The sequence below is a fragment of the Calliopsis andreniformis genome, chromosome 11, assembly GCF_051401765.1.
Source record: "Calliopsis andreniformis isolate RMS-2024a chromosome 11, iyCalAndr_principal, whole genome shotgun sequence".
NCBI classification, from domain to species: domain Eukaryota; kingdom Metazoa; phylum Arthropoda; class Insecta; order Hymenoptera; family Andrenidae; genus Calliopsis; species Calliopsis andreniformis.
The window spans coordinates 8664093-8675985 of NC_135072.1; positions in this window are offsets into that span (position 1 = coordinate 8664093).

Genomic DNA, 11893 nt, shown 5'->3' on the forward strand with positions numbered 1-11893 from the left:
TTGTTTTATACGATGGAAAAGCTGTTGTATTTATATCGTATTTTATGCTTCTGGCGTTGACTTCTTAGGCCCTAACTATTCCATCTGGTGTAACACGCCCTAGAGTAAAGCCCAGGTTGCGCGGAACGTAGAAATGACCATAAATTTCACACTGGTAGCAATTATTCGTTTTATACAATGGAAAAACTGTTGTATTTATATTGTATTTTATGCTTCTGGCGTTGACTTCATAGGCCCTAACTATTCGATTTGGTGGAACAACGCCGTAGAGTGAAGCCTATGTTGCCCGGAACGTAGAAATGACGATTACTTTCACACTGTTTGCAATTATTCCTTTTATACGATGGAAAAGCTGTTGCATTTATATCGTATTTTATGCTTCTGGCGTTGACTTCTAAGGACCTAATTATTCGATCTGGTGGAGCAACGCCCTAGAGTGAGGCCTAGGTTGCTCGGAATGTAGAAATGACCATAGCTTTCACACTGGTTGCAATTATTCGTTTTATACGAACGAAAAACTGTTGCATCTTTATCGTATTTTATGCTTCTGGCGTTGACTTCTTAGGCCGTAACTATTCGATCTGGTGGAGCAACGCCCTGGAGTGAAACCTGGTTTGCACGGAACGTAGAAATGACCACTACTATCACACTGGTTGCAAATTATTCCTGCTATACGATGGAAAAACTGTTGTATCTTGATTGCATTTTATGCTTCTGGCGTTAACTTCTTAGGCCCTAACTATTCGATCTGGTGGATCAACGCCATAGGGTGAAGCCTAGGTTGCCCGGAACGTAGAAATGACCATAGCTTTTACACTCGTAGCAATTATTCGTTTTATACAATGGTAAAACCGTTCTATTTATTTTGTATTTTATGCTTCGGGCGTTGACTTCTAAGGCCCTAACTATTCAATCTGTTGGAGCAACGCCCTAGGGTGAAGCCTAGGTTGCTCGGAAAGTAGAAATGACCATAAGTTTCATACTGGTTGCAATTATTCGTTTTATACGATGGAAAAACTGTTGTATTTATATTGTATTTTATGCTTCTAGCGTTGACTTCTAACGCCCTAATTATTCGATCTGGTGGAGCAATGCCTCAGAGTTAAGTCTAGGATGCCCGAAACGCCGAAATGATCATGACTTTCACGCTTGTTGCAATTATTCCTGTTATGCGATGAAAAAACTGTTGTATTCTTATTGTATTTTATGCTTCAGGCGTGGACTTCTGAGGCCGTAGATATTCGATGTGGTGGAAGAACGCCATACAGTGAAGCCTAGGTTGCCCGGAACGTAGAAATGACCACTACTTTCACACTGTTTGCAATTATTCATTTAATACGATGGAAATGCTGTTGTATTTATATCGTATTTTATGCTTCGGGCGTTGACTTCTTAGGCCCTAACATTTCGATCTGGTGGAGCCACGCCCGACAGTGAAGCCTAGGTTGCCCGGACCGTAGATATGACCATAACCTTCACACAGGTTGCAATTATTCGTTTTATACGGTGTAAAAGCTGTTGTACTTATTTTGTATGTTATTCTTCTGGTGTTGACTTCTTAGGCCCTAACTATTCGATCTGGTGGAACAACGCCGTAGAGTGAAGCCTAGGTTGCCCGAACGTAGAAATGACCATTACTTTCACACTGTTTGCAATTATTCCTTTTATACGATGGAAAAGCTCTTGTATTTATATCGTATTTTATGCTTCTGGCGTTGACTTCTAAGTACCTAACTATTCGATCTGGTGGAGCAACGCCCTAGAGTGAAGCCTAGGTTGCTTGGAATGTAGAAATGACCATATCTTTCACACTGATTGCAATTATTCGTTTTATACGATGGAAAAACTGTTGCATCTTTATCGTATTTTATGCTTCTGGCGATGACTTCTTAGGCCGTAACTATTCGATCTGGTGGAGCAACGCCCTGGAGTGAAACCTGGGTTGCCCGGAACGTAGAAATGACCACTACTGTCACACTGGTTGCAAATTATTCCTGCTATACGATGGAAAAACTGTTGTATTTTTATTGCATTTTATGCTTCTGGCGTACACTTCTTAGGCCCTAACTATTCGATCTGGTGGAACAACGGCCTAGGGTGAAGCCTAGGTTGCACGGAACGTAGAAATGACCATAACTTTCACACTGGTTGCAATTATTTGTTTTATACGATGGAAAAGCTGTTGTATTTATATCGTATTTTATGCTTCTGGCGTTGACTTCTTAGGCCCTAACTATTCCATCTGGTGGAACAACGCCCTAGAGTAAAGCACAGGTTGCCCGGAACGTAGAAATGACCATTACTTTCACACTGTTTGCAATTATTCCTTTTATACCATGGAACAGCTGTTGTATTTATATCGTATTTTATGCTTCTGGCGTTGACTTCTAAGGACCTAACTATTCGATCTGGTGGAGCAGCGCCCCAGAGTGAAGCCTAGGTTGCTCGGAATGTAGAAATGACCATAAGTTGCATACTGGTTGCAATTATTCGTTTTATACGGTGGAAAAACTGTTGCATCTTTATCGTATTTTATGCTTCTGGCGATGACTTCTTAGGCCGTAACTATTCGATCTGGTGGAGCAACGCCATGGAGTGAAACCTGGGTTGCCCGGAACGTAGAAATGACCACTACTATCACACTGGTTGCAAATTATTCCTGCTATACGATGGAAAAACTGTTGTATTTTTATTGCATTTTATGCTTCTGGCGTACACTTCTTAAGCCCTAACTATTCGATCTGGTGGAACAACGGCCTAGGGTGAAGCCTAGGTTGCACGGAACGTAGAAATGACCATAACTTTCACACTGGTTGCAATTATTTGTTTTATACGATGGAAAAGCTGTTGTATTTATATCGTATTTTATGCTTCTGGCGTTGACTTCTAAGGACCTAACTATTCGATCTGGTGGAGCAACGCCCTAGAGTAAAGCCTAGGTTGCTCGGAATGTAGAAATGACCATAAGTTGCATACTGGTTGCAATTATTCGTTTTATACGATGGAAAAACTGTTGTATTTATATTGTATTTTATGCTTGTGGCGTTGACTTCTAAGGCCCTAAATATTCGATCTGGTGGAGCAATGCCTCAGAGTTATGTCTAGGATGCCCGAAACGCCGAAATGGTCATTACTTTCACGCTTGTTGCAATTATTCCTGTTATACGATGAAAAGACTGTTGTATTTTTATTGTATTTTATGCTTCAAGCGTGGACTTCTGAGGCCGCAGCTATTCGATGTGGTGGAAGAACGCCATACAGTGAAGCCTAGGTTGCCCGGAACGTAGAAATGAACATTACTTTCACACTGTTTGCAATTATTCATTTAATACGATGGAAATGCTGTTGTATTTATATCGTATTTTATGCTTCGGGCGTTGACATCTTAGCCCCTAACTTTTCGATCTGGTGGAGCAACGCCCGACAGTGAAGCCTAGGTTGCCCGGAACGTAGATATGACGATAACCTTCACACAGGTTGCAATTATTCGTTTTATACGGTGTAAAGTCTGTTGTATTTATTTTGTATTTTATTCTTCTGGTGTTGACTTCTTAGGCCCTAACTATTCGATCTGGTGGAGCAACGCCCTAGAGTGAAGCCTAGGTTGCTCGGAATGTAGAAATGACCATAACTTTTACACTGATTGCAATTATTCGTTTTATACGATGGAAAAACTGTTGCATCTTTATCGTATTTTATGCTTCTGGCGTTGACTTCTTAGCCCGTAACTATTGGATCTGGTGGAGCAACGCCCTGGAGTGATACCTGGGTTGCCCGGAACGTAGAAATGACCACTACTATCACACTGGTTGCAAATTATTCCTGCTATACGATGGAAAGGCTGTTGTATTTTTATTGCATTTTATGCTTCTGGCGTTCACTTCTTAGGCCCTAACTATTCGATCTGGTGGAACAACGGCCTAGGGTGAAGCCTAGGTAGCCCGGAACGTAGAAATGACCATAACTTTCACACTGGTTGCAATTATTTGTTTTATACGATGGAAAAGCTGTTGTATTTATATCGTATTATATGCTTCTGGCGTTCACTTCTTAGGCCCTAACTATTCCATCTGGTGGAACAACGCCCTAGAGTAAAGCCCAGGTTGCGCGGAACGTAGAAATGACGATAACTTTCACACTGGTAGCAATTATTCGTTTTATACAATCGAAAAACTGTTGTATTTATATTGTATTTTATGCTTCTGGCGTTGACTTCTTAGGCCCTAACTATTGGCTTTGGTGGAACAACGCCGTAGAGTGAAGCCTAGGTTGCCCGGAACGTAGAAATGTCCATAGCTTTTACACTCGTAGCAATTATTCGTTTTATACAATGGTAAAACCGTTCTATTTATTTTGTATTTTATGCTTCGGGCGTTGGCTTCTAAGGCCCTAACTATTCAATCTGTTGGAGCAACACCCTAGGGTGAAGCCTAGGTTGCTCGGAAAGTAGAAATGACCATAAGTTTCATACTGGTTGCAATTATTCGTTTTATACGATGGAAAAACTGTTGTATTTATATTGTATTTTATGCTTCTGGCGTTGACTTCTAAGGCCCTAATTATTCGATCTGGTGGAGCAATGCCTCAGAGTTAAGTCTAGGATGCCCGAAACGCCGAAATGATCATGACTTTCACGCTTGTTGCAATTATTCCTGTTATGCGATGAAAAGACTGTTGTATTTTTATTGTATTTTATGCTTCAGGCGTGGACTTCTGAGGCCGTAGATATTCGATGTGGTGGAAGAACGCCATACAGTGAAGCCTAGGTTGCCCGGAACGTAGAAATGACCACTACTTTCGCACTGTTTGCAATTATGCATTTAATACGATGGAAATGCTGTTGTATTTATATCGTATTTTATGCTTCGGGCGTTGACTTCTTAGGCCCTAACATTTCGATCTGGTGGAGCAACGCCCGACAGTGAAGCCTAGGTTGCCCGGAACGTAGATATGACGATAACCTTCACACAGGTTGCAATTATTCGTTTTATACGGTGTAAAGGCTGTTGTATTTATTTTGTATTTTATTCTTCTGGTGTTGACTTCTAACGCCCTAATTATTCGATCTGGTGGAGCAATGCCTCAGAGTTAAGTCTAGGATGCCCGAAACGCCGAAATGATCATGACTTTCACGCTTGTTGCAATTATTCCTGTTATGCGATGAAAAAACTGTTGTATTTTTATTGTATTTTATGCTTCAGGCGTGGACTTCTGAGGCCGTAGATATTCGATGTGGTGGAAGAACGCCATACAGTGAAGCCTAGGTTGCCCGGAACGTAGAAATGACCACTACTTTCACACTGTTTGCAATTATTCATTTAATACGGTGGAAATGCTGTTGTATTTATATCGTATTCTATGCTTCGGGCGTTGACTTCTTAGGCCCTAGCATTTCGATCTGGTGGAGCCACGCCCGACAGTGAAGCCTAGGTTGCCCGGACCGTAGATATGACCATAACCTTCACACAGGTTGCAATTATTCGTTTTATACGGTGTAAAAGCTGTTGTACTTATTTTGTATGTTATTCTTCTAGTGTTGACTTCTTAGGCCCTAACTATTCGATCTGGTGGAACAACGCCGTAGAGTGAAGCCTAGGTTGCCCGAACGTAGAAATGACCATTACTTTCACACTGTTTGCAATTATTCCTTTTATACGATGGAAGAGCTCTTGTATTTATATCGTATTTTATGCTTCTGGCGTTGACTTCTAAGTACCTAACTATTCGATCTGGTGGAGCAACGCCCTAGAGTGAAGCCTAGGTTGCTGGTAATGTTGAAATGACCATATCTTTCACACTGATTGCAATTATTCGTTTTATACGATGGAAAAACTGTTGCATCTTTATCGTATTTTATGCTTCTGGCGCTGACTTCTTAGGCCGTAACTATTCGATCTGGTGGAGCAACGCCCTGGAGTGAAACCTGGGTTGCCCGGAACGTAGAAATGACCACTACTATCACACTGGTTGCAAATTATTCCTGCTATACGATGGAAAAACTGTTGTATTTTTATTGCATTTTATGCTTCTGGCGTACACTTCTTAGGCCCTAACTATTCGATCTGGTGGAACAACGGCCTAGGGTGAAGCCTAGGTTGCACGGAACGTAGAAATGACCATAACTTTCACACTGGTCGCAATTATTCGTTTTATACGATGGAACAGCTGTTGTATTTATATCGTATTTTATGCTTCTGGCGTTGACTTCTAAGGACCTAACTATTCGATCTGGTGGAGCAGCGCCCTAGAGTGAAGCCTAGGTTGCTCGGAATGTAGAAATGACCATAAGTTGCATACTGGTAGCAATTATTCGTTTTATACAATGGAAAAACTGTTCTATTTATATTGTATTTCATGCTTCTGGCGTTGACTTCTTAGGCCCTAACTATTCGATCTGGTGGAGCAATGCCTCAGAGTTAAGTCTAGGATGCCCGAAACGCCGAAATGATCATTACTTTCACGCTTGTTGCAATTATTCCTCTTATACCATGAGAAGACTGTTGTATTTCTATTGTATTTTGTGCTTCAGGCGTAGGCTTCTAAGGCCGTAGCTATTCGATATGGTGGAGCACCGCCCTAGAGTGAAGCCTAGGTTACCGGGAACGTAGAAATGACCATAACTTTCACACTGGTTGCTATTATTCGTTTTATACGATGGAAAAACTGTTATATTTATATTGTATTTTATGCTTCTGGCGTTGACTTCTTAGGCCCTAACTATTCGATCTGGTGTAGCAATGCCTCAGAGTTAGGTCTAGGATGCCCGAAACGCCTAAATGATCATTACTTTCACGCTTGTTGCAATTATTCCTGTTATACCATGAGAAGACTGTTGTATTTCTATTGTATTTTGTGCTTCAGGCGTAGGCTTCTAAGGCCGTAGCTATTCGATATGGTGGAGCACCGCCCTAGAGTGAAGCCTAGGTTGCTCGGAACGTAGAAATGACCACTTCTTTTACACCGTCTGCAATTATTCATTTAATATGATGGAAAAGCTGTTGTATTTATATCGTATTTTATGCTCCGGGCGTTGACTTCTTAGGCCCTAACATTTCGATCTGGTTGAGCAACGCCCTACAGTGAAGCCTATGTTGTCCGGAATGTAGATATGACCATAACCGTCACACAGGTTGCAATTATTCGTTTTATACGGTGTAAAGGCTGTTGTGTTTATTTTGCATTTTATTCTTCTGGTGTTGACTTCTTAGGCCCTAACTATTCGATCTGGTGGAACAACGCCGTAGAGTGAAGCCTAGGTTACCCGGAACGTAGAAATGACCATTACTTTCACACTGTTTGCAATTATTCCTTTTATACTATGGAAAAGCTGTTGTATTTATATCGTATTTTATGCTACTGGCGTTGACTTCTAAGGACCTAACTATTCGATCTGCTCGAGCAACGCCCTAGAGTGAAGCCTAGGTTGCTCGGAATGTAGAAATGACCATAACTTTCACACTGGTTGCAGTTATTCCTGTTATACGACGGAAAAACTGTTGCACCTTTATTGTATTTTATGCTTCTGGCGTTGACATCTAAGGCCCTGACTGTTTGATCTGGTGGAGCAACGCCCTAGAGTGAAGCCTAGGTTACCGGGAACGTAGAAATGACCATAACTTTCACACTGGTTGCTATTATTCGTTTTATACGATCGAAAAACTGTTATATTTATATTGTATTTTATGATTCTGGCGTTGACTTCTTAGGCCCTAACTATTCGATCTGGTGGAGCAATGCCTCAGAGTTAAGTCTAGGATGCCCGAAACGCCGAAATGATCATTACTTTCACGCTTGTTGCAATTATTCCTGTTATACCATGAGAAGACTGTTGTATTTCTATTGTATTTTGTGCTTCAGGCGTAGGCTTCTAAGGCCGTAGCTATTCGATATGGTGGAGCACCGCCCTAGAGTGAAGCCTAGGTTGCTCGGAACGTAGAAATGACCACTTCTTTTACACCGTCTGCAATTATTCATTTAATATGATGGAAAAGCTATTGTATTTATATCGTATTTTATGCTCCGGGCGTTGACTTCTTAGGCCCTAACATTTCGATCTGGTTGAGCAACGCCCTACAGTGAAGCCTATGTTGTCCGGAATGTAGATATGACCATAACCGTCACACAGGTTGCAATTATTCGTTTTATACGGTGTAAAGGCTGTTGTGTTTATTTTGCATTTTATTCTTCTGGTGTTGACTTCTTAGGCCCTAACTATTCGATCTGGTGGAACAACGCCGTAGAGTGAAGCCTAGGTTACCCGGAACGTAGAAATGACCATTACTTTCGCACTGTTTGCAATTATTCCTTTTATACTATGGAAAAGCTGTTGTATTTATATCGTATTTTATGCTTCTGGCGTTGACTTCTAAGTACCTAACTATTCGATCTGGTGGAGCAACGCCCTAGAGTGAAGCCTAGGTTGCTGGTAATGTTGAAATGACCATATCTTTCACACTGATTGCAATTATTCGTTTTATACGATGGAAAAACTGTTGCATCTTTATCGTATTTTATGCTTCTGGCGCTGACTTCTTAGGCCGTAACTATTCGATCTGGTGGAGCAACGCCCTGGAGTGAAACCTGGGTTGCCCGGAACGTAGAAATGACCACTACTATCACACTGGTTGCAAATTATTCCTGCTATACGATGGAAAAACTGTTGTATTTTTATTGCATTTTATGCTTCTGGCGTACACTTCTTAGGCCCTAACTATTCGATCTGGTGGAACAACGGCCTAGGGTGAAGCCTAGGTTGCACGGAACGTAGAAATGACCATAACTTTCACACTGGTCGCAATTATTCGTTTTATACGATGGAACAGCTGTTGTATTTATATCGTATTTTATGCTTCTGGCGTTGACTTCTAAGGACCTAACTATTCGATCTGGTGGAGCAGCGCCCTAGAGTGAAGCCTAGGTTGCTCGGAATGTAGAAATGACTATAACTTTTACACTGATTGCAATTATTCGTTTTATACGATGGAAAAACTGTTGCATCTTTATCGTATTTTATGCTTCTGGCGTTGACTTCTTAGCCCGTAACTATTGGATCTGGTGGAGCAACGCCCTGGAGTGATACCTGGGTTGCCCGGAACGTAGAAATGACCACTACTATCACACTGGTTGCAAATTATTCCTGCTATACGATGGAAAGGCTGTTGTATTTTTATTGCATTTTATGCTTCTGGCGTTCACTTCTTAGGCCCTAACTATTCGATCTGGTGGAACAACGGCCTAGGGTGAAGCCTAGGTAGCCCGGAACGTAGAAATGACCATAACTTTCACACTGGTTGCAATTATTTGTTTTATACGATGGAAAAGCTGTTGTATTTATATCGTACTTTATGCTTCTGGCGTTCACTTCTTAGGCCCTAACTATTCCATCTGGTGGAACAACGCCCTAGAGTAAAGCCCAGGTTGCGCGGAACGTAGAAATGACCATAGCTTTTACACTCGTAGCAATTATTCGTTTTCTACAATGGTAAAACCGTTCTATTTATTTTGTATTTTACGCTTCGGGCGTTGACTTCTAAGGCCCTAACTATTCAATCTGTTGGAGCAACACCCTAGGGTGAAGCCTAGGTTGCTCGGAAAGTAGAAATGACCATAAGTTTCATACTGGTTGCAATTATTCGTTTTATACGATGGAAAAACTGTTGTATTTATATTGTATTTTATGCTTCTGGCGTTGACTTCTAAGGCCCTAATTATTCGATCTGGTGGAGCAATGCCTCAGAGTTAAGTCTAGGATGCCCGAAACGCCGAAATGATCATGACTTTCACGCTTGTTGCAATTATTCCTGTTATGCGATGAAAAGACTGTTGTATTTTTATTGTATTTTATGCGTCAGGCGTGGACTTCTGAGGCCGTAGATATTCGATGTGGTGGAAGAACGCCATACAGTGAAGCCTAGGTTGCCCGGAACGTAGAAATGACCACTACTTTCGCACTGTTTGCAATTATGCATTTAATACGATGGAAATGCTGTTGTATTTATATCGTATTTTATGCTTCGGGCGTTGACTTCTTAGGCCCTAACATTTCGATCTGGTGGAGCAACGCCCGACAGTGAAGCCTAGGTTGCCCGGAACGTAGATATGACGATAACCTTCACACAGGTTGCAATTATTCGTTTTATACGGTGTAAAGGCTGTTGTATTTATTTTGTATTTTATTCTTCTGGTATTGACTTCTAACGCCCTAATTATTCGATCTGGTGGAGCAATGCCTCAGAGTTAAGTCTAGGATGCCCGAAACGCCGAAATGATCATGACTTTCACGCTTGTTGCAATTATTCCTGTTATGCGATGAAAAAACTGTTGTATTTTTATTGTATTTTATGCTTCAGGCGTGGACTTCTGAGGCCGTAGATATTCGATGTGGTGGAAGAACGCCATACAGTGAAGCCTACGTTGCCCGGAACGTAGAAATGACCACTACTTTCACACTGTTTGCAATTATTCATTTAATACGATGGAAATGCTGTTGTATTTATATCGTATTTTATGCTTCGGGCGTTGACTTCTTAGGCCCTAACATTTCGAATCTGGTGGAGCCACGCCCGACAGTGAAGCCTAGGTTGCCCGGACCGCAGATATGACCATAACCTTCACACAGGTTGCAATTATTCGTTTTATACGGTGTAAAAGCTGTTGTACTTATTTTGTATGTTATTCTTCTGGTGTTGACTTCTTAGGCCCTAACTATTCGATCTGGTGGAACAACGCCGTAGAGTGAAGCCTAGGTTGCCCGAACGTAGAAATGACCATTACTTTCACACTGTTTGCAATTATTCCTTTTATACGATGGAAAAGCTCTTGTATTTATATCGTATTTTATGCTTCTGGCGTTGACTTCTAAGTACCTAACTATTCGATCTGGTGGAGCAACGCCCTAGAGTGAAGCCTAGGTTGCTGGGAATGTAGAAATGACCATATCTTTCACACTGGTCGCAATTATTCGTTTTATACGATGGAACAGCTGTTGTATTTATATCGTATTTTATGCTTCTGGCGTTGACTTCTAAGGACCTAACTATTCGATCTGGTGGAGCAGCGCCCTAGAGTGAAGCCTAGGTTGCTCGGAATGTAGAAATGACCATAAGTTGCATACTGGTAGCAATTATTCGTTTTATACGGTGTAAAAGCTGTTGTACTTATTTTGTATGTTATTCTTCTGGTGTTGACTTCTTAGGCCCTAACTATTCGATCTGGTGGAACAACGCCGTAGAGTGAAGCCTAGGTTGCCCGAACGTAGAAATGACCATAACTTTCACACTGGTTTCCATTACTCGTTTTATACGATGGAATAGCTGTTGTATTTATATCGTACTTTAAGCTTCTGGCGTTGACTTCTTAGGCCCTAACTATTCCATCTGGTGGAACAACGGCCTAGGGTGAAGCCGCGGTTGTCTGGAACGTAGAAATGACCATAACTTTCACACTGGTTACCATTATTCGTTTTATACGATGGAAAAACTGTTGTACTTATATTGTACTTTATCCTTCTGGCGTTGAATTATAAGTCCATAGCTATTCTATCTGGTGGACCAACGCCCTAGAGTGAAACCTAGGTTGCCCGGAACGTAGAAATGACCAGTAGTTTCACACTGTTTGAAGTTATTCCTGTTGTATGATGGAAAAACTGTTGCATCTTTATTGTATTTTATGCTTCTGGCGTTGACTTCTATGGCCCTGACTATTCGATCTGGTGGAGCAAGGCCCTAGAGTGAAGCCTAGGTTGCCCGGAACGTAGAAATGATCAGTACTTTCACACTGGTTGCAGTTATTCGTTTTATACAATGAAAAACTGTTCTATTTATTTTGCATTTTATGCTTCGGGTGCTGACTGCTAAGGCCCTAACTATTCGATCTGGTGGAGCAACGCCCTAGA